General features: G+C 30.2%; 1 long non-coding RNA gene across 3 annotated transcripts; it reads left to right on the forward strand.

The window, feature by feature from the left end:
• The first annotated feature begins 4347 nt into the window (after positions 1 to 4347).
• LOC136225623 (uncharacterized) lies at positions 4348 to 8193 on the forward strand. Of its 3 annotated transcripts, none has more exons than XR_010687197.1 (4): positions 4348 to 4558; positions 4645 to 5350; positions 5465 to 5556; positions 7853 to 8193. It is a non-coding gene; the product is annotated as an uncharacterized lncRNA (long non-coding RNA). The 3 variants fall into 3 exon arrangements; XR_010687196.1 differs by having other exon boundaries at positions 4645 to 5000; positions 5264 to 5350; positions 5465 to 8193; XR_010687195.1 differs by having other exon boundaries at positions 5465 to 8193.
• Positions 8194 to 11928: the final 3735 nt, after the last annotated feature.

Genomic DNA, 11928 nt, shown 5'->3' on the forward strand with positions numbered 1-11928 from the left:
CTTTATTTGATCTTGAATCAAACTTTTTCCTATCCCTATGCAATGTATTGATGTAACACAAACAACCAAAAACTCTAAGTATAGAATAATCAGGTTTGATACTATATAGAATCTCATAAGGAGTTTTATGTTCAAGCAAAGGTGTGGGCAACCTATTGATTAAATGAACAACATGCCCAATAAAATACGTCCAGAAACTAACGGGCATTCCACTTTGAAATTTTAGAGCTCTAGCAACATTTAAAATGTGTTGATGTTTACGCTCTATTAACCCATTTTGCTGAGGTGTTTCTACGCAACTAGTTTGATGAAATATACCATGGTTAGCATAAAAATTTGGCAGAAAAAACTCAAGACCATTATCTGTACGAATCACTTTAATTTTAACATCAAACTGTGTTAATACCATATTCACAAACTGTTTCACCAATTATGGAATCTCAGATTTAGCTTTGCACATATATACCCATGTAAAGCGACTTTTATCATCAACAACCGTCAAAAAATACTTATATCCCTGTAAAGAAACATGTGTTGGACCCCAAATGTCCATATGAACCAAATCAAAACATGATTTAGATTGTGAATTAGAAACAGGAAATGCTAAACGCTTTTGTTTAGCTTGATGACAAATGCCACAAATATGATCAGTAGATACATGTATATCTGGAAATTGTTTTTGAATATCAAGTAAACAAGTTTTGGACAAATGTCCCAAACGAAAATGCCATATGGCCTCAACAGGACAAGCATAACTTTCAACCAAATTAACAAACATTGAATGCATTTCAAGATAATACAATCCATCAAAAACTCTAGCTAAACCAATCTTCATCTTCTGTGTATCCTGTATCAAACACACATTAATCGAAAAAATTAGCTCACAGGAAACATCTTGAGTTAGTTTGGTAACACTTATCAGATTATAAGCAAATGATGGTATAAACAACACATCTTTAAGAACGAATGCATCCGTCAATTTAATTGTTCCCATATAAGGAGCCTGTAAACGAATATTATTTGGAAGAGTAACTGACCAATTATTTACTGCTTTATATGTATCAAAATAAGAAAGATTATTGCCCCAGTATCAATAATCCAAGCAGATTTAGATTTTGAATTATGTAAAACAGATAAAATAGCATTACCTAAATTAGCAGCATGTGTATCTTGAGAAACAAAGCCTTGATCAAAAGATCCTATTGCAGAGGCAGCATGAGCTATTTGTTGATTATTCTGTAACTTCCCAGATTGCTGAAATTGAAGAAATTGCATAAATTGTTGCACATGTTCTGCAGTAAAAGCTGTATGTTGAGGAACAGTTCCTAAAACAACCGGTGCTTGTCCCAAGATACCTTCTGAATTCATAGTTTGTTGATAATGATCTGCCTGACTCAAATCATCTTGAAAATTCACTACAGCATTAGGTTTACCACGAAAGTGCTTTTTCGACTGATACCCCGGTGGATATTCGTGTTTCTTGTAGCAAGAATCAACAGTGTGATTATCAAATCCACAATAAGAACATTTCTTTACTGTAGTTGAAGAATTTTGTGGCTTCTTAGCCATAGAATAAGAAGAATTTTTCTGCTGAACAAAAGCAGCTACTTCCTGCTTTACATTAAGACCATCTTGCAAACCAAATTGACGTTCATGTTGAAGGAGTAGAGAAAAAACTTTATTGATAGTAGGTAACGGATCTAGCACCATAACCTGAGACTTAATTGTAGCAAAGGAACCATTCAATCCTTTTAAGAAACAAATTACCAAATCCTTTTCTTGAACAATATGTATAGCATTAGACAGATTACAATCACAGCCATCACATACACATTTGGGCAAGGGCCTCAACTCTAAATATTCATCCCACAAAACTTGTAAAGAAGAAAAATATTCAGTAACTGACCGTTCTCCTTGATGAAAATTGTATATTTCACCTTGCAAATCAGCAATTCGATAGACATCTGGTTGTGAAAATCTCTCTTTCAAATTTTCCCAAACACTTTTAGCACTATCACTCCATATCAAACTTTGCCCAATAGCAGATGCTAAAGATCTATTAATCCAAGAAAGTACAAGATTATTACACCTTCTCCATGCTCTAAACATTGGATCTGTTTCTGTTGGTTTATCAATCGACCCATCAACAAAATCAAGTTTATTTTTCGACATCAATGCCATTTTCATATTTCTGGCCCAAGAATGGTAGTTAGAACCAGAATTTTCCAGAACTGGAGTCACAAGAACTAGCGCTGCCGGAATGAACATAATAGATGCTTGATTCATCAATTCTAGGAGGAGCCATTGGAAGCAAAAAAAAAACGAAAGAAACCTTGCAAAAATTTCAACCATACGAAGTTATCGAACCCGGAACAAGAAGAAAGAGACAAGAAGCATAAAGAAGACGAGAATAGAAATTTAGAGAAGAAAACAGAGATTTAGAAGAGAAGAAGAAGAATTTAGAAAGAATCTAGAAGAGAAGAAGAAGAATTGAGAAAGAATTTGTGCGGAAATCTTGAAGAATTTTGCTCTGATACCATCTTAATAAAAGTGGAACTATACACACTGTTTTTGTAATTGATTCAATAAGTAAACAATAGACTCAATCCCTAACTTATATAGGCAGCTAACTAACGGTATCAGTTACAAATAATGGATAAATTTATTTATTATACTTTACAATTTAAGCCTATGAATTATATTTATTGTCATTGCATCTTTTGATATTTTAATTTCTATATTTTTTTTATAAAAAAATTAATTTTGGAGCCTTTTCTCTCTTATACTTAAATGTGTACTGCTAATTATTTATGCCTAAAAAGTATATTTGCAACAATTACATCTTTTAAGATTTAATTTTAATTTTTTTCAAAAAAAATATTATTTTTGGGCCCTTCCATGGAAAGAAGGGCCTGACTGCTCATTAGGAAGATGGACTAATTAATGAAGTAATTAAACTAGGGGAAATTACACAGAAATTCATCTTTTAAAAACTATTTACAACTATGAAAATCGTTTTTATATATTTATCATTATATGATTTTTAATTTTAAAATATCAGAATATCATAACTTTATTTTTGTTTTTGTCATATTTTCAGTTAATCAGTTAGAGAAAAAAATACAGATTTAAAAATAACCACCAAAAGTGATATTTAAATAAATTTGTTTAATAGTTTGAGACACTTATAAATAATTGATTAATCTTGACTATTGTGTAATTTACCCAAAATGGGTAGTTCGCAGATTTACCCTATTGAAACGAGCACTATGTCAACTAATATGAAATAAAATTGACTCTTTTAAACGACAAACTTTGAGGAATAGAAAAAGTAATTGCTTATAATCATATATTAGTCGCAAAAATCTATCTTTATATTTAGGGTAAATTTCAAAAAAAACCCATGTGGTTTCACTTTTTTGCCAAAAAAGACTGTGGTTTTTTTCGTTTCAAATACAGGACTGTGGTTTATTCCGTTACACTATTTACGGATTTGGTGAAGATGCCGTTAATTTGCTGACGTGGATGAAGGGCAATTATGGGTTTTTAAAAAAATTGGGATAAATTTTTTTAAAAAAAACCCCGTGGTTTCACTTTTTTGCAGAAAAAGGATTGTGGTTTTTTTCTTTTCAAATACAGGACTGTGATTTATTCCATTACACTATTTACGGATTTGGTGAAGATGTCGTTTATTTGCAGACGTGGCTGAAGGGCAAATATGAGTTTTTTAAAAAAATTGACTATAAAAGGCCTTGAACAACCATGTGAGATTGCGCTTATGTGAGATTTTATAGTCAATATTGTAGCCACAAAATAGTTATAAAAAATTCATCGGTAAATATTGTAGACCCAAAATAGTTATAAAAAATTTATTGATCAATTTTTTTAAAAATCCATATTTACTCTTCAGTCACGTTAGCAAATAAACGACATCTTCACCAAATCCGTAAATAGTGTAAAGAATAAATCACAGTCCTGTATTTGAAAAGAAAAAAAACCATAGTCCTTTTTCTGCAAAAAAGTGAAACCACAGGTTTTTTTTTAAAATTTACCCTAATTTTTTAAAAAACCCATAATGCCCTTCAGCCACGTCAACAAATTAACGGCATCTTCACCAAATCCGTAAATAGTGTAACGGAATAAACCACAGTCCTGTATTTGAAACGAAAAAAACCACAGTCTTTTTTTGGCAAAAAAGTGAAACCACAAGGGTTTTTTTGAAATTTACCCTTATATTTAAAGCAGCTAACACTAAAGCTGATGTGTGATTTCCATAGAATTTTAATTTTTTTTTATATATTTCTTCTCTCATTTAAATCAAATTCACGTATTACATTAACTGCTTCTCCCACTCCTCAATCTTCTCCCACTCCTAATCTTCCTCAACAACTGCTTCTCTAACCATTCCTTCAAATACCCTCATAGGCTTTGAACCATAACTTCTATAGAAACTGATTTTTTTACTCATATCTTCTTTTTGGCACCTAAGATCCTTGGTCTCCACCACCTTCTAATTCCTGGGAAAGCTCTCTCCTCGACATTTATTCCAATTTTCAAGGTTTGTTTTTACCTAATTAACTCTCAATTTCTTAATTTTCTGTAAGCATTTTTTGATTGGGGTTGTTTACCTTCTATTGCATTCAGGCATTTTGATTCCCTTTTGCAGCCGTCCATAAGGACATCGTTCATCATTCCGTCTACTCTAGGTGGAGCTCTGAGTTCGTCCATTCGGTTTTGCCCTCTCTTTCCCAGTTTCTCTAATTATAATTTGTTTATTAATAAAGATTGTGGATTGGATTAGAATTCCTTAATTTGCTAAATAGGTTTTGTAATTTTCAGTCTTTCGGAAGAGGTAAATTGATAACTTCTTCAGATTTCAATTTCTTGATTTGATCTTTTGTTCTTTAGCTTTTGGGTTTCAGATTTATAATTGTGATTTCCACACAATTTTGTTAGCATTTCGCATAGGTGTCTAGATTCGTATCTACTGTGTTCTTCAGGTTAGATTCTCTTTCATATGCGTTTTATATCTAGATTTTCTTATTGTTGGTTCAAATTCTTAGAAATGGATTCTTCGCTGCTACAACATTTTTCAAGTTAGATTCTCTTTATAATAATGGGTTTTACATATTGATTTTTGGAGCTTATTTAGTGTTTCTCTGTTTTATTTCTAACTCCATTGCCTAATAATTCTAATTTGGTTTACTAATTTTTAATTTTTGCCTCTCACTCAAATAGATTTAAACTGAACTGTTGATTGCAGATTCCATGGACTGCAGCCTTTTGCTGAACTCTTTGCCAATATCTTTTTTTCCCTGATATCCTATAGCTTCTCGGGATATAATAAAATGTAGTTCATTTTGCATTTCCATCCATTCATAGATTATATTATTTGTTGTGACATACCTAAGCTTATTTTCTATAATTGTAACTACTTTCAATTTCACATCTTATGTTATTGCAGGATAAAAATCAGTATCTACATGCAAAAGAACTACTAATTGAAGCATTTTCCCTTCTACTAATGACAAGCAATGCTCCTAAGGTTTTATCCAGGTTAGGACCTTTGGTTTAGTTACTGTTTTTTGGTTGGTAGCATCAACTATTTCTGCCTATTCCATAATAAATTTTCTTTGTCAAACCAAATATTGGAGAATGAAGTTTGGTCAATTTAGTCATTGTTTATAGTGTAAATGGAGAGCTGAATTTTTATTTGCCAATAGTGATTTGAGTTGGTATTTTAAAAAGAATATTCAGGACCCCTTATATTGTATATGGATTTCTGAATTTTGTTTGCAAAAAATCAGTAGAGATTTTAAAAAATCCTAATAGTAAAAGGTAAACTCCATGTAATAGTCAAATATTTCTTAAGTTAGTCATCTAGAGTGTTACTCATTTGAACAGAGGGGTCTGATTTGGAGCCTTTTACTATCATTGTTGGTATCACATGGCTTTTTTTGACACTGTTTGGATTGCTTTTGCCCCTCATGTTCCTTATGGTGAGTTTGTTTAACATAGTTTTGCACATAAGCTTTGCCTTTTATGGATCTACAAGTATAATGTTAATATTGTATTCTTCCTCTGATCATGTTTTTCTTTTCCAAATTCGACATTTGTTTACTATTTTGTTAATTTCAAAGTATTCTATCTCCTTTTTTTTCAACTGTTTCACTAAGCACCAATTGGTAAAGGAAAGCTTAATGTTAATTCAGGTGTCTTAATCATTATGTGTTCATGGATTTTGTGAATCTAACATTTTTAGATTATTACATTTGCAAGTTAAATCCTCTGGTTTTCTTTTCCTCATGCTCTCTCTTTTGTTTCTGATATTCTCTATCAACTGTAAACTGTTGAAATTGGATGGTGTTCATTTTGTTTACTACACCTGATTTTTAGTAACAAATGGGATAGGTTGTTTGCAATTGAAGTTCTACTGTTAAATTTTTTCTCTATTTTAATTCGTTGGGGATCTTAAGTGCTTTTCATATCCTTTGAATATGGCCTTCCAATGCTTTAGTGGGTTTATCAAATGGAACATATTATTTTTTTTCAAACTGGTGAATTATTTAGAGATTAAGGTCTCTCTAACCACAAGCAGGTTTGAGGTCTAGAATTAAGTTTTTATTTTTTATTTTTCAACAAGCTTATTACCCTTTTCCTTTACTCCCCGTAATGGATTTTTATCCTCTTATTTGTATGTTTTTTATCTTCTGTGTTGTATAGTCTTCTTACTTGATTGTCTTTTATTAATTTTTTTAAATCTCTTGAATGCTTCTGCAATTATTCACATGTCATATACATCATTCTTTTCAAATTCAATGTATAGGTTTAGAAATTTGGTAAGGTCTTAAATTGGTTTACCTTTTGCTCGAGTAATATATGATTTGATTTCTTTCATCTTTGATCCTCCTATTACATATGTTCAAAGATAATTTTAATCATGTAGGCAGAAAAAGAAAATAGAAATTGTGAAGTATGAGTTCAAAGCTTAGTAGGTTTATCACGATCATCACCTTAAAGCACCATATAGCGTTTGTCATATTTTCCATGCCGATTTTGCATTTTTCGTCACAAAAAATAGGAGAATTTTTAATTTTCCGTCACAAAAGATTTGAATGATTTAGTATTTTTCGTCACTAAAAATCTTACGATTTTGCATAATTCAAAATTTGGTCTAAACGGATGTGACATACCACCCTACCCATGACGGGAACGGATGCGGCATAGCATTCCCACCATGGCGGGAACGGATGATGCATCCCTTCCCACCATGGTGGGAATGCTATGCCGCATCCATTTAGGCTAAAATTTGAATTTTATCACAAATTTTTTATACCAAGGGCAAAATTGTCCAATGGGTGCGGCGATAAGGAATTTGGGTGGAGTATATAACAATACCCCATATAAATTATAAACCCTAGAAAAATATATTCTAGACTTCTATATAAATTCTAATCCTTAAAATATATTAAATGTACTGATTTTACTAGTTTGAAAAATTATGGCTTGATATATAGTTATAAATAGTTATTAAAAGATGAATTTCTTGGTAATTCATTAGTTGTTAAGTGTTTTTCTTCACAAATATATATATATATATATATAAGGGGTTGTTTTCAATGGTGAGCACTAAATTATCACCATGGTAGTGAGCGATTAATATCCATTGGATCAAGATCTAATGGTTCATAATTTAAGTTGGCATTTAATATAAAAAAAGTTTTACCTGCTGACATGTAGGTTGTAATTTAAAACATTGTGCATTTTAAAAAACGAATTCTCTCTCATCAATTAATATCATCTTCTCTTTCTCTTTCCAAATTAATGCATATTGTTGAATTGTGGAAAGAAGGAATAAGGTTTCTCTACCATGGCAGCCATTGACAACGCTAAATCAACCTCAGGCACACTATTTTCGACCGGAATCAATCTCAGGTAGTCTGAAAGTGATCGGAATTAATCTCAGGCAGTCTCAAAGTGATCGGAATTAATCTCAGGCAGACTTTATTCGACCAGAATTAATCTTCGTATTAGATTAATCGTTTTCCACTCTATTTTAATACTCATTGATAAATAAATAGATTGAAAATGCAATGTTAAAAATATTGTTTCGATATCATATTAAAGAAACATTATGGTTCTTTTATGGTTGAAGTGTTAGATTTTGATGAAATCTTAAAGTTGGAATATACATAAAAGGTTGTCTTATTATCAATCAAATACAAAGCATAAATAAAATTCCAGTTGTCTATGTCAATTCGATATGAGTAAATATTTGTGATAAGTAAATAATATAAAATACAAACATGATATGGATTTCGAATCAGCCAGAAAAAATTAACAAGAGGGATATGTATTAATTATAACGATATGGATCTCAAATCAACCGGAAAAATTAACATAAAAAGACCGTAAAGAAAGTAATGGATTTAGTATCCATAAGTAAGATTAATACTCGAATTATTAAAGAACCAGACACCATAGCCATATCGATGGATGGTGAAGAAGAAGAATTTATTGTGGTGAGAGAAACCTTTATTAAAAAAAACGTAATAGTATTTATAATCCAACATTAATTGGAAACATTATGAATTACATTATAGTTTCTTATTACTTTTTGGCTTAATACATCATTTGACCCTTGAACTTGTCCAAAAAGCTTGATTGGCCCCCTGAACTTTCAAAGTGTCCCGATAGACCCCTGAACTTGTATAAAATGTTTAGTTAGCCCCCTGAACTTGCGTAAAATGTAATCAATTGATCACTCGGTCGCAAGAAAGTAAGTTAAATACGGAAGATGTATTTCATGCATCTTAGAATGTTATTACATAATTCAAAAATAGATTAAAAATGAAGTTATTGCTTGATAAACTATACAACTTATCTTCTCTAATCTAAGAACTGTATAGCCTAATTTCGGTCATTTTACTTTTTTTTAAGACTCGTACAATATATATTTCACATTTAACTTACTTTTTTACAACCGAGTGATCAAGTGATTACATTTTGTGGAAGTTCAGGGGGTTAACTGAACATTTTATGCAAGTTCAGGGGGCTATCGAGACACTTTGAAAGTTCAGGGGACCAATCAAGCTTTTTGGACAAGTTCAGGGGGCAAATGATGTATTAAGCCTTACTTTTTTCTGAAATATAGTTTCTTATTACTTATTTACATACTACATACATAAATAAATAAAATTCAACTATTAAAAAAGAACACAATGTAAATTAAAAATTCACACAATTTCTTATAGCAAAAGCAATAAACTTAAATATAACATTTCAGGAAAGATTCATACAGGCAGAAACTTTGTAAGCATATTATATAGCTATATATATATATATATAGCTTGTCCGGTTTCTCAATTCAAGTCTCGTGAGGCAAGTAATTTTTGAAATACTGCATCCAATTCGACAAGGATGGAGACATAAAATTCCAAGATAGCTGGAGGAGCATTTGCATTTTCTTTTTCTTTGTCAAACTCATATTTTATTCTGACTATAGTTTCAATTCCAGATGAAGTCCTATGACCAGTGAAATCAATGGTATATTAGAATGATTTGCAGTAATCAAGAATATCTCCAGCTACTACTTTGTATAAAAATTTCCAACCTTCTTGAACAACAGTGTGCGTTTCTGTTTTGATTGGACATCCTATTTAAAAATATACACAAACAAAAAATTAATATGCAAATTAGGATAAACCAAATTTTTTAAGTGACCTATTGGTTAATTAGTTCTCTAAACCTGTTTATAATTACTTATAGGGTAAATAATTACAAGGTCCTGTATTTTTTAAGTAATACACTAGTTAGTCCCTATGTTTTTAGAAATGATTATATAGTTCCTTAGTTTTTATTTTCGTCAACTTTTTTTTTTTTGTTATAAAAAGTTTAGGTAAGAGTAGGTCTACCCACTCCCAAGGTCAGAGCAAACATTTTCGTCAACTCTTTGGTTCTTAAGTTTGAGTGAATTGTCAAATTACACTAAATAAAATTTAAAATACCAAAATTACCCTTTATTATATGTTTTAATAATAAAAATATCTATTTTTCATCTTTTATATTTTTTCTTCCATAAAAACAATCTCTCCAATATTAATTCATTGTTTTTTTCATAGAAACTGGGACGATACAATAGCAATGATCCTGGAATTCCAACTGGGTTGGCACCCCAAGAGCACGCACTGAAAACCCGATATTATCAATATTAATTAATTGTTTTATTAACTTTCATACAATTATAACTTTTAATTTAGTAGTGTAGAAATTATTCATTAAAAAAATGAATGATAAATATTGTAAAATTATTAAAATTGAAGTAGAACAATATAAAATTATAAAAGTGATTTTTTAAGAGAATAAGAAATATAATTTTCTTTTTATAATTAATATACACAAGTAAGCATTTCAGTATATATATACTACTCAAACTTCATTAAAACTATTTTGATTAAATTGAGAAGTGAAATAAGTTATTTTATTTGTACCGTTAGAGGCAATTTTGTATTTTCATATGTAAAAATAAATAAAAGGGACTGAAGAGTTGATTAAGGTAAAATCTAAAGATTTTATAATAACATGATGGACTTACTAACGAGTTAAGTAAAAACACAAGCACTTTATAATTATTTACCCTATATATTAGTTGTCAAAATTTGTATAAAATTGTATACACATCCACTTGTTTAGAAGATGTCGATAAATTAGCAACATAATGTTTTTAAAGTACAACGGAACATATTCCGAGAAAAAAATAAAACAGGGAGGCGAATGTTAGGGTATTTATTTACCTTGAGCATATTCGACGACGAAAGTAGGTGGATTATTGTTCACTTTAGCAATTCGCTCGTAAACATCAGATAGAATATTAGGGAGTTTATCGGTATATTTATCATTCAAAATACGCTTCATTGTCACCAGATATTCTGCCCGCAAATGAAGTGTGAAAGTGGTTTCGACAGAGTATTTGAAGGCCATAATTCAATTTTATGCCTAATTTAAATTTGCAACTTGATTAATGAAGTATGTATTTATAGTAATTTCAGAATCATGTCAACAATTAACAAAACCTAGGATTCATAATTGATGTAATTAATCATTTTGGATTGAGTTGAGACTCTACAAATTCCTTAGAGACACTAATGCAAAATCTAATGCATATTGTCACGACAAGAGCCAATTTAGCATTGCTGTGGTTAAAAGATTTCCATACCAAAAAAAAAAAAGTCTGCAAAAATACGATCAATATTTCCATTCAGGAGCAATTTTACTCTAAAGTCTAAAATTGTGCAATTTTACATCTAATGGTGGTAGGAAAAAAGTAACTTTACTACTAACATTGTCAAGTTGGATCAATTTCAGACGTTATTATAAAATACAAATATTTTGTTTCTTATTCTGCAGCAATTGCATATCAGTTTATTTTTAAAAAAAGATTTCATATTTCCTATGATTTAATAGAATTGGAGACTTTTCAACAAAAAATAATAGAATTCAATATTCATATTTATAAATTCGGTGAAATATTTTGAATTTTATTTGTCCAATTCATACAAAAGTCAGTATATTTTTTATTTTTTTAATTTTCACGTTTAATAATATGTTTATGATTTGTTACTAATGAGTGATAAAATGATTCACATATGAATTATAGATTACAAGATTTATAATCGAAAAGGCAGTTTGATGAATTATTTTTCAAATTGACCCAACTTGACAACTTTAGGAATAAAATTACTTTTGGATGCAAACATTAGAATAAAATCGCACAATTTTAGACGTTAGAGGTAAATTAATTTTAGACATTAGGGGTATTTTTGCATATTATTTCTAAAAAACTAATTTTAGCAGGAAAAACTACTTGGAGACCTTGTGGCACTACCACAGCTTTAGCCATGACAAGGATGTGTGATGAAAGATTGGGGT

This window comes from Euphorbia lathyris, chromosome 4 (assembly GCF_963576675.1).
Source record: "Euphorbia lathyris chromosome 4, ddEupLath1.1, whole genome shotgun sequence".
Classification (NCBI taxonomy): Eukaryota; Viridiplantae; Streptophyta; class Magnoliopsida; order Malpighiales; family Euphorbiaceae; genus Euphorbia; species Euphorbia lathyris.